The sequence below is a fragment of the Nymphaea colorata genome, chromosome 2 (genome assembly GCF_008831285.2).
Source record: "Nymphaea colorata isolate Beijing-Zhang1983 chromosome 2, ASM883128v2, whole genome shotgun sequence".
Classification (NCBI taxonomy): Eukaryota; Viridiplantae; Streptophyta; class Magnoliopsida; order Nymphaeales; family Nymphaeaceae; genus Nymphaea; species Nymphaea colorata.
Genome location: NC_045139.1, coordinates 4,319,668 through 4,341,566, shown reverse-complemented (window position 1 = coordinate 4,341,566; position 21,899 = coordinate 4,319,668). Strand labels below are relative to the sequence as shown.

Here is a 21,899-nt window from a genome sequence, read left to right as displayed (position 1 = left end):
GGGCGATCATCGAATTTGAATCTGAATATGAGATCCGATAAGAAGCGAAACCGATTCTATTATATGTAAAGTTTGGATTTTTTTTTTTTTTTTGGGTCGATTCTAATTCGATTGCAAGGTGGTTCAAATGCGAGTTTAAGCCATATTTTGGGGATCTGATTAGAGACGGCGGATGACCGAATCTAGAAAACTGGAACTTTAGAAGGATTGTTGCCTTGTGGAAATTAGTAGACAAAGGGTTCTATGGTGTAGTGGTTAGCACTCTGGACTTTGAATCCAGCGACCTGGGTTCGACTCCCGGTAGGACCTTCTTTTCTCTCTCCTCATTTTTCGTCCGAGATTTCGGTTGCCTGAAAAGGCACTCTGTGACAAACGCGGAGCGTTTCCCCTTGGTAAGACGTAATGTTGTAAAATTCAATCCTTTCGGGTCACCATTTTCTAATTTTAGGACTTATTTTATGAAAAAAGTACTTAAAACAAATTATTTTAACTTTTTTATGTAACTGAAGGAGAGGCACTTTTTTCTTTTCATATTTCCGTACAGTTAATATATTGTTTATAAATACGAGCAAATCGCACTAAGGACATGATCATTATTTCAAAAAAGTGCTCCTAGAATACAGCCAAAACCAAAACACCCACTTTCTTTCTTGTATTTTTTTTTTGGTATCTTTTATGGGCTGTTTGGCGACAAGAAAATTATTTAAAAAAGTTATCTCCTCCCTATCTTCTTAGATATAGCCAAAAACCGAAACCACCACTTTCTTATATAGTTTTTTAAAAGCTGTTCGGCAATAATAATCATTGATTTACAGTAAAAATTGTAACAGTTTCATAAAACACTTTTTAAAATATTTTATAAATGTGCTCGAACTTTTTAGGTATGTACAGTATGATTTCTCGATCTGTTGAAAAAAAAATACATTAAAATTCGTTCTTCTAATGCTTAGATTTCTTTTTTGTTCGAGCAGAAATGAATATGATCCCCTCCTCTTATTAGGCTGACAATAATTGATAGCAAAAATTCATCTTTTTATGTACTAATTTGGAAAAACTGAAGCGCATTATTTCATATAACCATATTTGTATGTTTGAATGGAGTCAAGAATACGTTTCTCATTTAATATTGTATATTGATGGAAACATTCTTATTGGCGCAAAAGTATTCATTAATTAGTCACATTTAATGGTCACCTTTTTCTCGAACGTCTTAATTGAATGACTTAAATTCTAAGAAAAACTAGTGGCAAAAAATTAGAATAAGCTGTGATTTGACCGACATTATGCTTTCGTAAGGCGTTTGGCAACGGGAATCATTCAATATTCATTTAATTAGTCACATTTGATTAGTCACATTTGATGGTTACGTTTTCGTAGAACTTCTTTTTGAATGGCTTAAATTCTAGGAAAAACTAAGGAGAAAGAAAAAAAATTTTAGATCAAGCGATTTCGATCCAAATTACTTATTTTTGTTATAATATGAGTAGGGATGTCAACAGATCATATTCGTCGGATCAGATATCTTTAATCATATATTGTATATATGTTTTTTCAGATATTTACATATTCATATTCAAATTCCAATAAAGAAAAGTCATATCTCAATCCAAAATTCAATTGTACAATTCAAATTTGATTCAAATCTGATTTTTATATTTATATCCAAATTCGAATCCGAATCCAAATTTTAGAAAAAAAATTTTGCCTCCACGTAGGGCATTTTTGTCTTTCTATCAGTCACGTGGGAGGCATTTTTGCCTTTTCATAGAATGGTAATTTTTGTCAGCTTTATAGATTTTGTAGTTTGAAGAACATCGTTTTTACCACTAAGGATATTTTGGTCATTTTATTACCCGATCATTTAGTCCAATGTTCGAGCGTCAAGCATTAAATCTGCCTCGTCACTACAAAGATTCTACATGAAGGGTTAAAATTAAAAGATTAACAACAACAATTGGGCCCTTTACATGCATGAGAAGTTTTGCCTAAATCAAAGAAAGGTTAAACCCTTTCACTTCCCCTCCTTCTGATATGGACAATGGGTGAGCCCACTGTCCCTTGCAACCGCTAGAGTTCAACAGGAAATTCCTGCCATGGCCAGTGGTCACCTAACAACTAGGCAGGCCCGACATGATAAGCTCTTCTACTACTTGTCAAAGAGACATCTGTCTTCGTAAGCGACGGCCGGACCTAGCAGCGGCCTGACACGACCACCTGCATTCGGTAAGAAAGAGGCTAATTGGATGCCCTACCGGAGCCATCTTGTCTTCTATGTCGGTCTATTCACCCAAGAAACTGCACCCAGGTAGAGAGATTTTACCTTTTCTTCTCCTTTAAGATTTCGGGTATGTAAGTTGTAGGAAATCCCATCATTGGAGGGAAGACTGAAACTTCTCTTTTTCTCATCCCCCAAAGTTTAGGGTTGCTTTTTGTGTCTCATGCATGCGATTCAACTTATATATAAGTGTCTTCTTTTTATAGCATTAGCACAAAAAATGTGTTTTTTTTTAAAGAAACGTGATAAATTAAATTGCCGTTTAAAACTTTAAAAAACGTGTCTTTTGAAAAAAAGCTAAAAACGAAAAAACACATTTTGAACATGTTTTTTTGCTTTTTTTATTTTTTTCATTTTTCAATGCCAAACAATTTTTTTTCATTTTTTTGATGCCAAATAGTTTTTTTTTTAAATTTTTTATTTGTTGTAAATGTACTTATCTTTTGGTATTTGTGTTACTAATTTCTCACTTATTTTATTTTCTTTAATTTTTAGTTTTTTTTTTAATTTAGCATATTTTTTTTCCTCATTCTTTTCAAGCTCGTAGTATTATACCCTAAAAAAAACATCGCCATTTAAAACTCCAAAATGTTATTTATGATTATGGTTGATACATAAGAGTTCAAAACAAAAAGTGGCCACCTACCTGTCTCCGCCTTGTCGGCTATGAGGACCCCTCGGAGGTCCCCCTTAGATCATATGTCAGCTGATTTGGCGTAAGCAGAGAGTTCGAAGCTCATAGGCATCAACCTGTACTGCCTTATCTTTATATGTAGGCTACTAGCCAAACCCGTTGTTGTTTCTACGCCCATTCATTGCCCAGTGTGCTGCATGATCATCTTTGATTCTTTTATTCCATTCATTGGTTTTTTTTTCCCCTCTTCATTCTATTTTATGTTCTTGGATGTTTTTGTGCCTCCACAAATGTGTACACACATTTGTGTATGGAAATGTATACACACAACGTCCATCTTTTTCTTTTCCATTTTTCTCTTGAATGTTACACAATAAATATTTAATGTACAAAGAGATTTTATATATATATATATATATATATATATATATATATATATCAACATTGAATTCTTACTTGTGATCAAAGACGAATCCAAGATTTTTAGTTGCAGGTGCTTAACTATAGTTTCAAAATTTTAGTAATGGCTGAAATATTAACATTTTTATATGAGTTAACCTAAAATTGAATTTTTAAAAATTTGAAGAGAGCCCCTGCCGCACTGATTGTAATTGGATTTGGGTATCGGTTTGTGTTGGTAGAACACCACGTAATGAACGCGCATTCAATTTGAAATCAGATCCGGAGTTTTTTTATCCAAATCGAGTTATCAGATTCAAATATACTGACCTTCCGAGCTGGGTGACATTATCTCAAAAGTGGCCATTGAAAACCGAGATTAGAGCATGATTAAACGGTGACCTTGACGGCTATGAAACGGTTCTATGGTGTAGTGGTTAGCACTCTGGACTTTGAATCCAGCGACCTGGGTTCGACTCCCGGTAGGACCTTTTTCTTTTCTATACATTCTTTACATAAAATATTTGCAAATGGTCTTCCAACTTTGGGCAATATCAAAGTCATGCTCCTTGGCCTTAACAAAACACATACCATCTCTCCATTCTTTTAGGTAGAAATTTCTTGATTAAGCGCTGCATTTCATTATTTTTTTCATTTAAGTGTATTTAGTTTTTCATTTTCATTTTAGAGAATTTCATCACATTTCATTATTTTTTTCATTTAAGTGTATCTAGTTTTTCATTTTCATTTTAGAGAATTTCATCACCAGAGTGAGAGTTGAAGCACAAGTTTCCCCAAGCTCGTGTGCTTCACTACCACATTTTAGAGAATTTCATCACAAGTTCTTTGCTTTGTCTATAAGATTTGAGATGATTTGAAAACACTGAAGATCTCAACTTTTTCATGAGTCCTCAAATCTGAGGTAATGGCTGCCACATTTTGAGGATCTAAATTGTCCTTTCTATATAGACAAGAAATCCAGGATCTAAGATCTGAAAGTATGATGCATCAAACACACCCTAGCCGTAATGAAAACTTGCAGAACAGAAAATGGTCAAATTTATGCAAACATTCTTGACAAACATCTTATAAGAAAAAGTGGAATTTCTTAATAAAAAAGAAATAAAATTTAGTAAAGGGAGTAATTTGAAAAAAAAAAACACAACACTAAATCTGCTTTAAGAATTTTTTTGAGTCAATTAATTAATAACACGAAAACCAATGGCTACAAATTAAGGCTAGAATTTCATTTAAAATCACGTCTCAATAAATCCAAGCAGACTCTCAAGAGCTTCAAAATTTTTGGTTCCTTGAATTTTTCTAAAAAAAATTAACATTGCTTTTCTTCCAGACTTCCGCCTATCCCACTTAATTTATTAGAATTGATGTATCATTTTCTCTCTAGGTTTGTTTCTCTTTTTTGTTTTTTGCCATTGCAAACTTGAACAATCCTTACAAACATGTTACAATGAGATTCAGTTGAAACAATTATGAATTATTAATTAACGTCATTATATTTATTTTTGAAAAATAAACGAAAAAGAAACAAAAGATAATTTAAACTAATTAAAGAAAGAATAACATATGGCACCTAGATCACTGCCTAATGAAATGAATCAGTTTGTTGTCGATTCGAACAAATTTTCTTCAACGCCTGTTACTGCCAACAAGATTAAACACTCTCCCAAGATGGGTTGATCTTCAACAAATCCCTAACTAAAGCTGAACAACAAGCCGAGCAACTTGAACTAGAACTTGTTGAAGGCAGCTCAAACTCTAGCTCGAATCTGCTCTTTCACTGAACAAATTGAACGCTCATAAACAGTCTAGTTTGAGTTGCCTTGACTCAATCCGAATAAGCTCAACTCAACTCGATATAATGCACATTTATTATCTCATTTTATATTCCGTAGATTAGGTTAAACAAGCCTAAGAAAAATTCGTGTCATCTTATATATATTGCTAAACGAGCTTAAATGAATCAAGGACGAGCTTCGACTCGGTCTATGAAGTCAAGTTCAAGCCAACGTTGTAAAACCTGACTCGAACTCAAGCCAAACAATCTAACAATCGAGTAGAACTTAAACTGGCCGAGCTCAAGCACGACTCATAACTCAAAAATCATACGCCTAAATAATAACTTCCATGATTCTCTTTCCTGCGCGTTCACTTGCTTCCCTCTTACTTTTTTAGGGTCGGCTCAAAAGGAGTGACGGGTAGAGTCAAACTAAAAAAAGTTAATTTTTTCAGTATAATTTTTTTTTTCTACGCTCACCCCAACCATAACGCCCTCTGCCTCTGCCCCCTGCCTTGAGTTCATTACAACACAAAGGAAAAACCCAAGATTAATGAAGTCAAATGATGCAAAAGGTTTTATAAGGTTGCACTTGAGTATTAGATTCAAAGCTGCATAAAAAAAGGTGTGTTCTTGAGAAATGCACTATGTAAAACATAAAATTTATATTAAAAAATTATAAATTCAATGTTGAATAGGAAGAATGTTCAATAAGAATCTCAAATCACCACGCATTTTAGATTCACGGTCAAACTCAACCCAAATGATGTTTTAATATCTAAGAAAATGGTCACTGATATTCAGGAGAGGAGAAAAGGGAGTCAGGAGAAGGAGAAGTGGGAGACAAAGCGTGATCGTTTTAAGCCTGTCCACTTTGCAAGGATCAAGAAAAGAGAATCAACAGAGAACACAGATCCCCATGATCAGTTTATTAAATAATCCAGACCTGTGGAAGAGCTCGAGTCCTGTACTTTTCTTTAAGGTGAAACCCTGCATATGACGTGACCATTCCAAACATCACCACTTTTTTCTCTTCACTGCATATGATTTGACAACTCAAATCACATCACCACTCCCTTTTTCCTTGCGTCTGATCGATGATTTGACGATTCATAGCAAGAAGACGATCCCAGCCACGGCTTTCAATATTTTGAGAGAATTCAATTGTCCGTAAGAGTTTTTTTCTTGCTATAATTTTAGAAAGAATAGTTGTTTCTTTATGCTCAAAAGTTTCTTTCTGCTGTACCAACCGACCAGCAAGACAAATACTCCATTCACTCACACAACTGGCAACTGCAATTTGTTTCTAAATCGATATTTTCCTCCAAGTTCTAAATCGACCATAGTTTATACTTCAAGACCAACACTTCTGGTGATAATTTCCAAATAAAAATAAAAAGTTGTGGTTTCCCAGCATTATTTTTTCAAACAAGGGGATCCTTCTGGTTTAGTTGTTGGTTATACAAAAGAAAACGCTATATTATATTAGTAGTGTTATTTTTTTAAAAACTTAATTGGCATTTAATTTCACAAACTCTTATCTAAGAACTGTGCACATGACTCGTATAAAAATCTCTCTCTCTCTCTCTCACACACACACACAGAGTCACTCGCTAACTGTAACACACACAATCACAATCTTGGTAGTATGTATTGCATACCTAACAGGTTTTCCCTGGCGGCATGAAAGCAATGAAAACATGAAGCTTCCATAGTAAATCGTTTCCAGAAGCCAAAGCATGCACAAGCCTCGACACCTAAGTTGTTGAGATGCAACTAAGTCTAATTAAAATGTCACTTCCTCACTTAGAAAATGAAACAGAAGAAAAAAGGGGAGTTCAAAAGGATACTCCATCTAACTATTATAGTATTGAGGTACAACACTTCAAAGCACTACAGTTTAAGAAAATGAAAAAAATAAGGGAAGTACATCACTAGAGAGAGAGAGAGAGAGAGAGAGAGAGAGAGAAACAATTTCCCAAAATCAATAAGTTAAAAAATTATGCGGCCGGATTTAGTAGCCGAATACTTATTTAACTTGTAAAAGCAAAGAGCATTGGGTAGGCTTGTAGGACCTGCAAAGCATGCTACTGTGCTTCGACAGAGGGGAAAGAACTAAAGTTGTTACAATTGCTACACAACTAAATACATGAACTTCTTGAAGAACATCTCCAACGCTATGCATTGAAGAGAAGGAAAACTTGGTCTTCATATAAGCTGCTAAGGTCGCTTCTCGAATGCTTCTGCCAAAATTACAGTAAATGTTGTTCACTCAATCAATGAAGATATTGCTTCCGTTAAACTGAGATTAACTGGGTCTGTTTCCTCTTCAGCAGCTGGAAACACTCTCAGATGATATTTCCTTTTGGAAAAAGAAGAGAGGAAACATCAAATAGGAAGCATAAAAAAAAAAAAGAAGACCAATGGCACAGAGAATTCTAAACCGGTACAACACTTGAAGCAAGTGGAAACTAAAATTTCTTACATGGACTCTGTCGTACTTCATCTCGTTCGACTAAGCACCGGAGCACAGAGATAGATACAAACGACGGCCCATACTGTGTCTAATATACTGAAACACGAACCATATTCATGTATAAATAGTGAAACATCATGTCCAATTTCTTATAATTCTTACCATATACATCAAAATTAAAACATTTAATTTCTCATTACCAAAAGAAAATCATTGAATTACAATGAACACGTGATTACAACCACAGAAACACACATAAAGGGTTTATGGATTCTGCCATTCCAACATTCAGTTGCTTTTTTTAAATCTAATTGTACGGGAGAATCAAATGCCCAAATTTATCTCCTGTACCGAAGAATCAGTCAAAGGTAGATCGAATTTTTTATTACAGCGAATCACAACCAATGTTTCATAATTTTTAGAAACATGATCGAAGGACATAAATCACATCCACACATCTGATTCAACTTTTTTCGAGACATACAGCTCTGGACATTCAAACATTATTCATGAAGTTGGATTTCTGAAAAAGCAGCCAGCAACAGATGACATCCATGGATAATTACGAGCAAAAAACCATCCTGCCAGTATACAAGCCAAACGTTCTTGACGATGAACAACTTTTGGAGCTAAAACAATTATAGATATTTGGAGTTCAGCGAGTGCTTTCAAATCCTTAGGGAGCCTATACATGCATCTTAATAGAGCAAACCAAAGTTTTAGTTTCTAGAAAACCATCCATGTGGGGCCATTTTATAATGAGCACAGTTTATAACTGTTCCATGAACATGCCCCCAAGTTTGGGAAAGATTTATGGAACTTCTATATGGCTAGTTTTATGAAAGAAAGAGAACAAAAGCATCATAAATATGAGCAAGCTGTTATATTTACCAAGTCACAATTGAGTCACTCCATAGGTGGTTAATGTGTGTGCATTTGTGACCACACACACTCATGTGAAGAGAAAAGACATACGATTTCTCCAATACGCTAGTCATATAGCATTTATAAAAACAGTAAAACAATATTGCAGGTGTACAGAAATGAAAAATTTTCTAGATTTTGTTGAATATAAGTTACTGGACAATAAAGAGAGAGCATCAGATCTATTTGGTGATGCTGAGAAGGAAATACCAACCGCTACCAATCCAAGGGAGCAAAACAAAAAATGCAATACGCATCATATTCCTGATCAAAGAATGGGAGAAAAGTCTATCTGTATTATTCAATGACAGGCACAAAAGACAAAGAACAGCAAGATGAAGATGCCTTATTCGTTCTCCCAACCTGAAGAATGAATCATACATGTGCATCATCTAGTTTGTGTACTTTCTCTATCATGATCCACTTTGCTACAAAAACAAGTAACAAGTGAATAGGAAGAACTAAAAGGTCGCAAGAATAGCCAGTGATAAGATATAAGTTGACAAAGTATAACCAAATAAAGGATTCATTTTTTTGCACGTTTTTTGCATATTAGTATTGAGCTTGTAATCAAAATTCATGAACTGAAGCAGCAAAAGGAAAAATAAATGCAAAGGTAGCAAATATTATAGCAAAGGGTACAATGCCATCCTAAAAGAAGTTCAGTGGCACATAAATTTCCTGTTCCAACAGTTTAATTTGAACAGAAAATTTCCTTGTCAAGACAGGCAATATATGCCAAAACATGATTCCCTATACATTTCATTTTTGCAAGTACTGATACTGCATAGAAGCCATATTTCATTTATACTGGATACCTGAAATGATTAGCTCCATTCTTTCTCTATGTGAAGACACATGACTTTCTAACATCAGCGGTTAAAAGATTGTATCAATAATGCACGAGTCAATTTTTGTAATATGAGAAAATGTCGAGCTCCGAAAGGATCATCATGTTGGCTTCTGAACATAACATTAGGTTATAGAAAACCGATTGACTAATCTTGGCTTTTTCAATATAACATTAGCATATGGAAAAACTAATTGAACCATAGAAAAGAATAATCCATAGATGTACTCATTGAGATTCCCCCTTATCCCTTAAAATGTACACTAACCTTGGCTTTTAAATATAACATCAGGTTATAAAGACTAACTAAACCAAAGGAGAACAATAAATCTATAGATATACTAATTGAGATTCCCCATTTATCCCCTTCCTAACTGGATTGGAAACAACCAAAAATAAAATGTAAAGCAAATCTACAATGCAAAATCAAACATCAAATACAGCTAGCTTGAGCCATCATAGCCATCAATTACAGTTCATCAGTTTTGTATATCCAATACTAAAGGAAAATAAGAATCTGAATACACTAGTGAAAGAATAATGAATACTAAAGTTATATAATGGAAAGACCACCTCTAATGGATCTTATTTAGTAAGGTAAAGTACACTATATAGAGTATAAAATGTCGTGCACGCAGTTATTTATCATCAAATTCACAAAGGAAACATATGGTAAGACTGTAAAGACTAAAAAATTTTAGTTTTTGTTTAATAAGTACATCTTCCAAAGTAAGGCAGCTTCTCTTTATAAACTCAGGAACTATGGGGCCAAGCTCAACTATTTCAGATAAACATATAAAATTGCAGTTTCAATAACTAACCAATATAGGACAGGACATGTTGATCAGTCTTCAACGTATAACAAGCAATAGGTCATCTTATTCATGTGACTTCATACTAAAGCCGTAGTAGTTAGGAAGAACTTTGAAAAGGCCAAGGAGGAAGTTTAGGAAGTGATTTGGTAAGCCAAAAAACAGTAAATGAAAGAATAAAAAGGAAGAGTTAGAAGAAGATAAAGAATAACATAAGTAGAGAAATACAAAAGTAGAAGAAGAAGAAAATAAATGAAAAGGAAAAGAATTTTAAGACATCTTTTTCACTTGGTTTGCTTGGTGGCTCAGTCTAGTTGAAAATGTGGCTGTCTAGAGAACTTTCATGGCATTTTTTTGACTACTAAGACTCAAACAGACCCAACAAGGATTAGCATCAAACCATTTCAAGAGCAACAAAAGCCAATAATATCAAATGCGATGTATATATTCTAAATAGTTTCTTGTGAACCATGTTGAGTACATCGAAAATCCAAATGAAACTGGGCTCCATATTAGTTATCATGATTTGTCTACCAAAATAACTTCTGCTTTTATTTATTGATTGTTGTACAACATCAGAACACACACTGATTCAAACATAATGGAATAGCATCTATTAGTGGAAGACAAGAAAGATTCCATTGTTCTTCAGAAAGGTGAAGGAACAACAAAATTCTTTTTTTTTTTTTTTTATGTTACCCAACACTATATTCATGACCACCAAAGATTTATCGATTACATAACCTTCAAAGATTTGTTGATCATTTGGCAAGATATTCTCATACTGGTCCCTGTGAAGACACCACTTTCTACTCTTTTCTTGTGAAAGAGACATTATATAAACCATATCCATCCTAAAAAAAAGGAACTATTATTAACAAAAGCAATAGACAAAAACATCAATGACAACCATGAATGTTAGGAAGCTGGTCAAAGCTGGTGTTGTGTGGGTATTGACCTATATCAGCCAATACACATCACATCAGCAATTAGAAGAATAGATGCACATGTACCAAAGGACTTTTTTTTGTTATATTTGTATTAAGCTCCTCATCAACTTCATGTATCAAAGGAGCAAAAAGAAATCTAAATGCAAACATAGCAACTATTGTAATAGAAGGCACAATGCTTCTTAAAATGAAATTCTCAGCGGCACATAAATGTCCCATTCCAACAATTTGTTAGCAGAATTTTAGCGTCAAGATAGGTACCAGATATTATGACATGATTCCCTAGTGAATGTGTCAGGGTCCTTAGCTACCAGATACACTAAGGATGCAATCAGTCATGAAAAGTTTGCAAAAAAGACAAAAGGAAAAAGTGAATGAATTGTAAAGTTCATCTCATTTAATAAGTTAGCGTACAATATATGGAATACCAAATGTAAAGCACACAATTATCTACCATCATCAAATTTGTGAAGGAAACATGAGGTAGGACCAATATAATGCAAGTTTCTGATTAACAAGTAGAGATTTCTAAGTAGGGTAGTTTTATATATATCCTAGGAACTATAATGCACAGGCTTAAATAAGTCAAACATATAGAACCAGAGTTTCATTAACTAACCAATATACGATAGTATCCATTGGTTAGTGTTTCTCTTACAATCAGGAATAGGTCGAAATACCGGTGTCTCCACAATCTTGCAGCTTCAACATTCAAAAGTGCAAGGCATGCCTAGGCAATGGACATAAGAAAAGACCTATGAGGGAGATTAAGAAGGGCTTTGGTAGACAAAAAATGACATATGAAAGAAACAAAATGACCTAGAAGAAGAAGAAGAATGAAAATGGAAAGAACGAAGAAATATAATAAGCAAAAGGTAAAAGTAGTAGTAGTAGTAGCAGCAAGAAAGAGGAGGATGGAGAAAAGAAATTAAGTTACTATTTCCGCTTGGCCACGTAACTGGGTGTAGCCCAAAATAAAGCAGACCAAGCGAGTGTTAAGGCAAGCTTTTCACTACTAACATTCATGCAAAATTGATTTCTGCTTACAATTTCTGCTTGTTTGCCAATCGATTTCTACTTACATACGTTGATTGTTGTAAAAAATATCAAACAATATAGCAACTAATTGGTTCAATTGTGCATTACATACCCAATTTTGGTCCTCCTACAAATTGATGGCACCTCATCCAAATCCCATTTCATATGACATACTTTGCAAGTTGCAGTGAATAACAGGTAATCATGACCAAACAAAAAGCAAAAGAAAAAGTTCAAACCACACAACTCAATAAAAAAAAGTGATACTAAAAGTTAACAACGATCAAACAACAATGACTGTCGACTTCCAAGTCAACCAACTTTAGGGTGCTACTTCAACTTGATCTCTCTATCACCATATGGTTGTCCGTCCTTTGATTTCAAATATAAAAGCTTGTGCAAGATTCAATGTGTTGTTGAAGATTCAAACATAAAAGAATAACACCTAGTACTGATGAAAGACAAGAAAGACAATTGTTCTTAGAAAATGTGAAGGATCGGATAAAAGGAACAACAAATTCTTCTTTAGTGGCATTATCCAACACTTAATTAATTCATGGCCTTCAAAGATTTATTAATTATTTTGGCAAGATATTCTCATACTGGTCCCCATTAAGACGCCACTTTCCATCATTTTCTTGTGAAAGAGACATTACGAAAATCATATTCATCCTCAACAAAAACCAAACTAAATCATGAACAAAAATAACAAATACACCAACACTCACCATGTCACGAAGCTAGGTTTAACCAATGTCCTTAGCATCAGTGGGTGTTCACCTATATCAGCAAATATGCCTCATGTCAACCCCTCACTATTAATGAGGCAAGGGCCGATTTAGACCCTTTCAAATGTTAGCTGGTATGAGGCTGATTCACATTCACATTCAAACAACTTTTCAATAATAAAATAACAAAGAAAACACCTTTTTTCTTCTTTTACTTTATTCAATAGAGGGGTGAGCATGCAGATACAAGCCAATAGCCATTGCTTAGGTTGCGGTTTGCAACATTGGTTTTAGAGTTGAAACTTGTTTGGAAGAACTTGTTTTCAAGATAAAACTAAGGTTCATTTCTCATATGGTTTTACTATCAAGTATCATCAAAACTAATGTTGTTGATGATGATGATAATCATGATGATCATAATAACAACAAAAGTGCCAATTAACAATGTTGATAAGAACAAAAACATCACCAACAATAGCAAAAACAATAATGGAGATTGCTTCACCAACTTCTTGTTCTCTTCAATGAAGCAACTTTCGCTAGAAATTGGTTTGTTGTTGTCTTCAAAAACACTTCAGGCTTAAAAAAACATTCAACTAATAATGTATTATCATTTCTTTTCTTGACCCAATAATCATGCATGGAATGAAAGGAAGAAAGGAAGCATAATCACAAGAGATCTTCATCCTCATGTCCAAACCAATGAGGTGGAAAAGCACGTATGTGGCAATTGTGTTTCAGTTGTAGATGAGCTCTACACTCTTAGATAGTTCCAAGCCACAACTTCTACCATTTTTCAAGTTCATCAACTTTTGAGTTGGCGTGTGCCAAGAACCTGGACACCACCTTTGGTAGAAAAAGTCACACTTTTGGCCATCCAATGAGGCCTGCTTTTTATCCCACTACTTGTTATACTTTTGACTCATCCGATAACCATTGAGACTCTAGCCTTTCATTTCAGAGAACTACAGTATAATAGTAAACCTAAAAATGGTTTCCTTCGATCATGAACCAAGCTAAAAGAACAGACAAAGCTAAGAAAAAGAGCTACCATAATGGTCATGAAGTCATCAAGTTAACTCCAATGTTTGAAGAAAGTAAACACAATGAAACAACAAGAGAAAAGTGTAAAAGAGCATGCAAACCAAGACAAAAAATCAAATGCATAAGGTTAAATATCGACAAAATATTTTAGTCATGAAAACATTTATAAGAATATTAATTTGTACCAAAAAATGGTGCAAAAGTTAGACATTTTAGGAGAATACTCATGGAAAATGCAAGCAAGATGAAAGCATCATACTGATAAAACCAAGAAATGTTAATTTCTGATAGGTTTCAATCTCTAGAAAATAGGTTTTAGATATCATCATATAAGAAGCACATTTACGATCATATTAACTCTCTCGCACAACACACATCAAGTTACAGCTGAACATCTAAGAAAAGACATCGCAAAACTATATATGAACATGTGAGTAGATTTTGGCCTCTAAAAATGCAACAGCCCATTTGTTTTTTGGACATGAAAATATTTAGAAACATATATGTTTCCATTAAAAAACACAATCCGGATTAATGTTCTTTCAATTGATAATGAACGTTGGTGCTTGTCATTGACTATATAATGAGGAGCATCTAGTAAATTAGACATTTTCAATAGTACAAGTATCCTATAGAGGCAAAACATTGATAGATGGCTCAAATAGCATAAGTTGGCAATAAAAGTTTTTAAGACGTCATAAATGATGAAGCACATAAAAGTCAAGATCATTAATTAGAGTCTTTTCTTACCCCATAGAAACTATCTGTCTGAGACTGTCCCTTGGCATGTAGGCCACCCTATTCTCGACTTTCAAGCACATTTAGTGTACCAAATAGATCCTGTAATTTAGGAGTATAAATTAAATTTTTTAAAATTTTAAAGCCTACCTTAGCTTAATATATGTATATATATATATATATATATATATATATATATATATATATATATATATATATATATATATATATATATATATCTGTGTGTGTGCAAGCGTGTGAGTCTGTGTGTATATATAATTATAGAGAAAAATTAAATGGTGGCTCTAACTTTTTAAAATCACCCAGCCATCTAACAAGGACTGTCTGATCTAACGTGATGGATGATTAAGAAAAAAACAATGAGAAAAAAGTGACAGTATTTTTATCATCTAACATTATTCCTTGTTCTCCTCTCAATCCATCTACTTGATATGGACGGTCCTAAAATGGTTGCATGACTTATTGCGAGAGTTATCATTCACACACACACACACACACACACACATATATATATATATTTGTATGTGTTATAATTTTGTACAGACCCATTCAGAGTTATACGTATTATGCTGAAATAAGCCACAAAGCACATGGATGCACACTCCTATGTTCAAAGACAAAAAGGATATATATCTATAGGTAGATAAAGAGAGAAAGAACTTAAAAGCATGTGATGGGGATTTGGTTTACATCCTCAGATAAAGCAGCAATGGTTAAACTACGTTAAGTATGAAGACAGCATGCTAAAAGATTAAAGTAATGGAAAGCCATATCATACAAGTACTGGATGGAACCCGAGCTATGACCCGCCAGTTGCACGATGGTACCAGGCAGAAGTGACCCACATATAAAACATGGAGGTAAAGTAATTAAACATTCCAGAATATTGGATGTACTAAGCTGTCAGATGAAATGAATTAAAAGCTAAATGTTCAGAACATTCCAACATATATACAATTAACTGATTAAAAATGAAAATAAACAATATAAAGTGTAACGCCGGTATTTTGGAGCCTAGGCTGTAACAAATGACCATATAACAAAGGAAAATTTCTTGTATTCCGAAGGCATGCAACTATCTATTGTTTAATTCAAATTCGAAAGGAAAACCAAAGCTATGCACGTGTACGAAGAACTCTCCAATAGTTAATAGACTCTATCCTATTAGGGCAGGTCGACATGGAGCTTGGATCAATGACGAGATTCTGTATCAATACACAACCAAGTTCAATATTATTTCAACAATGCATGAGACAAGCAGTGCACTAAATTAAATTGTGCGCAACAATAGACCCAATGAAATCAAGAATCACATAAATAGGTGCACCTTTAGAAGGTGTGCCAGGAAGAAGGGAAAATCTTTTTAACAGGAATCACCATTGTCAGACAAAGGTAAAATGCTAATAGAAATAAAGCTTTCTTTTTATTTGCCAACAAGATTTTAGAGTGACAACAATCCAAAATTAAAGTAATGGTAAAGGAAAATTGCAGGTAGGTTTCCTTACTTAAAACCTCATGCATCGATTGGATTTGCCAGTGCAACGAATATAAACTGTTCCTTGGATATTATGTAAACCATAGCTACGGTAAGAGAAAGAAAGGTCGAGATGAAAAACAAGATCTTCTTAGTTTCTCTAAAGTTATGGAAGAAACCCAAATAGATTAGCTTCCTGAATTGAGCAGGTTACGAGAAAAGCTTCAAAAATGCCATAGCTGCCCCAGAAATTGAAGAAAAAATGTTAATTTGAATCGAAGAACAATTATCGTATGACAAAGATTATTGTAGTAACCTCACCCGACAACAGAGAAACATGTCAGGGAACTAATTAGTTAAATTAATTCTCCAGGAATTAAAGAATACCTCTTATGAGGCAGACTCTTCTAGTCCATCTCCTCCTACACAGTCAGATACCCCAACTTCATCTAATCCACTAGCAACCTTAGGCCCTTAAGATGGGAACTTTATATTTTGGTAGGAATCTGAAGGTTAGGTTTTGATTTTGGGATTTTGGTTCTTCTGGTTTTATGACGTTCAATCAAATTTGATTGCCAACATACCAAGTTTTTGAGAAGTCTCAACGTTTATATCTAGACATCATAATCATGTTATGTTTCAGAGCGATCTTAAGATTACTTTAGTAACCAATGCCACCCATAGTTATATTAACTTAATTGTCGACAGAACCTTTGCTGATCAACGTGTATGTTGCTTAGGATAAGCTCAATGGGAACAGAAGGCATGCAGAGAACAAAGAAGATAAGAAACAACATGAAAGTCTAGCCCTTGATCCTTTAGACTATTGGAATTTGAAGCTAAAGGATTAAGCCTTTAAAAGCTACTGTGCATGGTAAGGAACGATGAGTTATTTTCAAGCCTCACAGGTCATATGACAAAAGAGGGAGAGGGAGCGAGAGAGAGAGAGAGAGAGAGAGAGAGAGAGAGAGAGATGAACAATAACAGATTAACTTTACAGAAGGAGAAAGAGAGGGAAGGGAGGTGAACAGTAGATTAATTTTACATAAAGGGAGAGAATGAGTGACACAGTGAGGGAGAGAGGGAGAGAGGTGTGAAAGTAAAGGGGGGAGAGAGAGAGAGAGAGAGAGAGAGAGAGAAGTGGACAACAATAGACTAACTTACATAAGTTCACCAAGGGACAAAATAAACAAGTAAATTGCACCCAGTACACTTCGTATACATAAGATTGTGGTTTAGATTACTCCAGTTAGTCAACTGACCGGACCACCTTTGGATTTTTTGAATGGTAAAACTCATTTGTCATGCAGATGAGAGAGGTATTATTGCCTATAAGGCAGGTCTAGCATACATGCTTTAGGAACACAACAGCCTTGAATTCTATTTTTTGTGATGAGAACCCCAGATGTGACCTGCACCGTTTCTAATCGCGGAAAGCTTCCCATGACGACAGATTTGATTGCAAAGGAAACACTATCAGGTGCTTTCTAATCAACAATTATATATATAATTTATCTATGCTCGACAATCGACAAGCTGGAAATCTCTTAATGAGAAAAATATATTGTTGTTAAATGCTAAATCCTTCTTCTACTCAGGGGGTAGACACGCTTACGAAGTCTCGACATTCTCAGGTCTTTTCAGGTTCAGGCGTCGACATAAAATTGAACACGTCGTGATCATGAGAACATAAAAGACATTAAATAATGACAAGATCCATATTTCCAAATGTTTGTTGGCAAAGATTCATCAACTTATAACAGTTGTTTGAACCAGATAATTAGCAGAGTACATATTTTCCACATGATGGGACATCTGATAGTTATCTTCAAAGAAACACTTATCTGAATCGCGAGGAGAATGAACAAGAAACACCAGGTTATGCAAATAAAGTCCGCTACTAGAAGTGGCATCCTCAGTTAATATAATATTACATCCTGCTTCGTAGTACATCACACAGAACGGATAAACAACCAGTAAACAAGCAAAGCCAAAGAGGAGAAATCGTATGAAAATGAATCACCAAGTTTACCTTATGATTCCATGGCTGTGCAGACGATCGCCTGTTAGATTTCAGCCGGCTTGCTCCATGAGAAGGATAAGATGCTCACACTTGCCTTTCAACGGAGAACCGTGAGAATGAGTCGCTTTCTCCTGCTATCATTTTTGCAGAAAAATGGAGAACTTTGAGGGGTGATAATGAGGAAGAAGACGGGGGCAGGAGCCAATAAGGATCCAATAGTTTTTCAAAGTACACTGTGCGGTTTCCAATAGATGTTTCAGGGCTTTTGTCATGGGAACTTGGTCAAGTTTGGCTCGTCTAGGACACCACGCTTTGTGTATTGATAACTTCAGTTTCTTTTCATGAATAGCCCTAAGGGGAAACACATGCACCCATCGGGCACTTCAAAAGGCATGCTACACAGACACACCCTTCAAGGATTCCTTCAACAGCAATGATATCTTCTAATACAATTGCTCAAAATGGACATATTATATATCCCTGCCAGAGGCCTGTAAAGTAGACCCGATACAGAACTAAAAGGAAAAAACCCAAAAATCTCATTGGTAACTGAGAGAACCAGTCGTCTAAAGGGAAGCACATGCACACATGAACAAGGAGCCAAGCCCTTAATGGATTTCATTTGGTTATTCTTACGCAGTGAACAGTACACAAGTCTTGTTGGTTACAAGTGAAGGAAAAAGAAGCCTGAGAAACCAAGGTCCAGAACCATGCTTTCCTTTTTTCTTCGTCATTTAATAACAGAAACATGGATGGTCCGTTACAGATCTATCCTTTGTTTAATCTTTTTCCAATCTTGGGTGTTGGTTTACACAGATCTCAGTCGGTACTTTGGCTCTTGAATCCACAAAGAAAACGCACCCCCGGCCCGAGATGATAAGCAAGCGCAGAGAGGGGTTGTTTTCCCTAGAGACGTCCCATCACAGTCGTTGAGCAGGAAGCACGTCTCCCCACATCCCTACGGACCAAGCATCGAACCTGAAGAGAGGAAAAATACTGCAAATCATTAGGCTCGCCAGTCATTTGACACATCAAACGCAGGAACCTCAAGAAAAGGAGAAAGATGAGGGCACGAGATAACAGAAGAAAGAAATCAAATGAGAAAAGATAAAAAGGAGAGGACGCTGGAGAGGACACGAGGTAATGACAGAAGCCTAGAGAGCACAGATGCATAAAACGCACATCCCCAGTTGCACTTTACCATCAGTGCTCTCTATCTTCTGTCAACAGCACCACAGTCCCTGCCTCCTCTTACCACACCACCATTACCAAAACAAGGCTTTGGGCTCCCCACGTCGCACCATCTTCTCCACCATCCTTTTCACCCCAACATCTCAAAAGAACAGAAGAAAAGTAATGGGGAGGGACAGAACTAGAAAAGGAAGAAGGGGAGGTTTACATCCCCCTCTCACTTTCTCTTCTAGGTTTTGCCTTCCATGATAAGAAGCGAGTACTGATAGCCGTATTTATAGAGAGAGCAGCACACCGGATGCTCCTGCGTGTGCCTTTCTTCTGCCTATTTCGAAGGCGCCAGAAGAGCAAAAGCGGTTTCACTTGCCAAGAAGCATGGAAGGCAAACCACATGCCGCAACTAATTTTGGTAAAATAAGCTGAAGATAATGTTTTCCCTTGTTTTATGTATTTAAAAGTAAGAAAATTTGAAAAGTAAAAAGAAGAAATTCTTTCTTGGGGCAAATTCATTTGGACCATTGATTTGGTCTGAAGCTGTCAAAGAAGATAATATATATCACGCATTCATCTCTGCTGCGCATGGTCCCGCCCATAATGGCAGAAGGCCCCCTTCCTCATCAAACTGCACCCACCTAGACCAATTCAGATTCCAGTAAAAAACTGAGTTGTCCCATTGATTGGACATGAAGGGCTCTTTTCCTCAGGCTTAATTGGATCAAATTATCTCCCTACCCACAAGCCGATTGCCTGCAACTACATGCTTATAATTATTATGCTTGTCGCTCAAATGAGTCTATGGCCCAAATGGTGGTAGCATCTTTAGTTCATAGTGAAACAGACTGCTGCTTTGCATAGATTCTTCTTTTCTTTTAACTCTCACCAAGGATTCATATTTGTGCTAACAGTTATGATCACACTAAAAGTGTGAGATAAGAACGCGGTTTAGGTAAGCCCGTGGATGGAACTCACAAAGACAGCGTGACACGAGAAAGCCTCCTGTTCTGTAAATACTTGTCTAAAATGAGAAGGATACACGAAGAAAGTCTTAAAACAATTAAAAAAACAAACTAAAAGAGAAAAGGAAGAAGAATATTGAGAGATGGAGAACCAGCAAAATTGACGGTGAATCTTATCCCAAAATTCCCACGGTCAACTTTGGACTCGAAAGAACAGGCGTTCCTTTCTCCTTTGTTGATTTGTTGAGGAGGAATAGATTTGGATTGATAATGGGAAGTGGGGGGTCTCTTGTTTGGTGGGGGTTTCACTCATGGAGACGTGGCCGCACCCCAATTGTTTATGCACCTCCCTTTGCTTTGCCGCTGACATGACACTTGGCATGTGAAGCCCAACGCTGTGCTGCAGTGCTCTTTCGGCGCCGTTTCAGCTGAGCCAAGAGCGTGCACTGTGCTGCTCGTTCTGCCACTGTTTCTTTCTTCATATTTTTATTCAATCATATTTCTCTCCTTTCAAAACTAGCATTTGTTCTATTCTTGTATATTGTTACTTTCTATCTTTATAGCATTTGTTCTATTCTTGTATATTGTTACTTTCTATCTTTCCCCCTCTCTGTTTCTCTCTTTCCAGAAGTAACATCTGCTCAATCTTTTTACATTATGGTACTTTTTAACTTTTCTTTCTCTTCTCTCCCTCCCTCCCTCTCTCTCTTCTCTTATTCATCTTTCTCTCTCTCTCTCTCTCTCTCTCTCTCTCTCTCGATCGACGACCAACCATGCGTTGTCATATTTATTACTGATAATTAATGTACAGAGAAACATATGATGGTTCCTTTTTTGTTCATCTTTTCAAATTTAGAGACTTTTGGAACTTTGCCAAGTTTGGAAAGCTAACACTTTCCAAATGTGGGCGACTGGCGTGGGAGGGAAAACGCCTCAAGTGGAAGTCCCCACGGGTATCTTTTTTTCTCTGTCCTGAGGATGCTTTTTTTTTTTTTTTTTCCCTAAAGGAACATTTGAAAGCGCTCCAGCGAGGTGAATTTGATTTCTTTTGCTTTTATTGGCAGCCATGCTGTGAATCTCTGCTGTTGGGGAGGCATAAAAAATTGTGAGGTGTACTTTTCTTCTTAATTTCTTTGCTTTGTTATTACTCGATCGACTTCAATTTGTTATTGACTGCTCATAAAGTTAGATTCATTTATGGCAGTGGAAGTACAGGGATTATACCTGCCGTTTCTCCCGTCATTCGATGCTTATTTGATTTCTAGAATGCTTGTTTAAGTTTAAATAAATTTAAGTGTCATATTCTTAAGGAATATAGGAAAGGAATAGTAACAATGCTTGCTTTATTTTATTTGAATTGCTAAAGACATATCCTAAGCGATTTCAAACTTGTTTGTGACTCTCAAACGAATATATAGGTGAACAGTATGTTTCTTTTTTCTTGTTTTTTTAAAGGGTTAGATGGTTTTATAGAGGTTGATGGCTCCCTTACTTTATGCCTACCATTTTTAGGGTTCACATAGCTTGCTTCGAAAAACTTATTAGGTCCAGAGTGGCAGCACATTAAGATT

General features: G+C 35.5%; 1 long non-coding RNA gene and 2 other non-coding genes across 3 annotated transcripts; 2 read left to right on the top strand and 1 right to left on the bottom strand.

Moving 5' to 3' along the window:
* The first annotated feature begins 237 nt into the window (after window positions 1-237).
* TRNAQ-UUG (transfer RNA glutamine (anticodon UUG)) lies at window positions 238-309 on the top strand. Its single transcript has one exon. It is a non-coding gene; the product is annotated as a tRNA-Gln (tRNA).
* Window positions 310-3,727: 3,418 nt separating this feature from the next.
* Window positions 3,728-3,799, top strand: TRNAQ-UUG (transfer RNA glutamine (anticodon UUG)). Its single transcript has one exon. It is a non-coding gene; the product is annotated as a tRNA-Gln (tRNA).
* A 15,083-nt stretch (window positions 3,800-18,882) lies between these two features.
* On the bottom strand, window positions 18,883-19,613 carry LOC116248684 (uncharacterized). The gene is made up of 2 exons (XR_004171045.2): window positions 19,451-19,613; window positions 18,883-19,159 (listed from the first exon to the last, which is right to left on the bottom strand). It is a non-coding gene; the product is annotated as an uncharacterized LOC116248684 (long non-coding RNA).
* Between the last annotated feature and the right edge of the window lie 2,286 nt (window positions 19,614-21,899).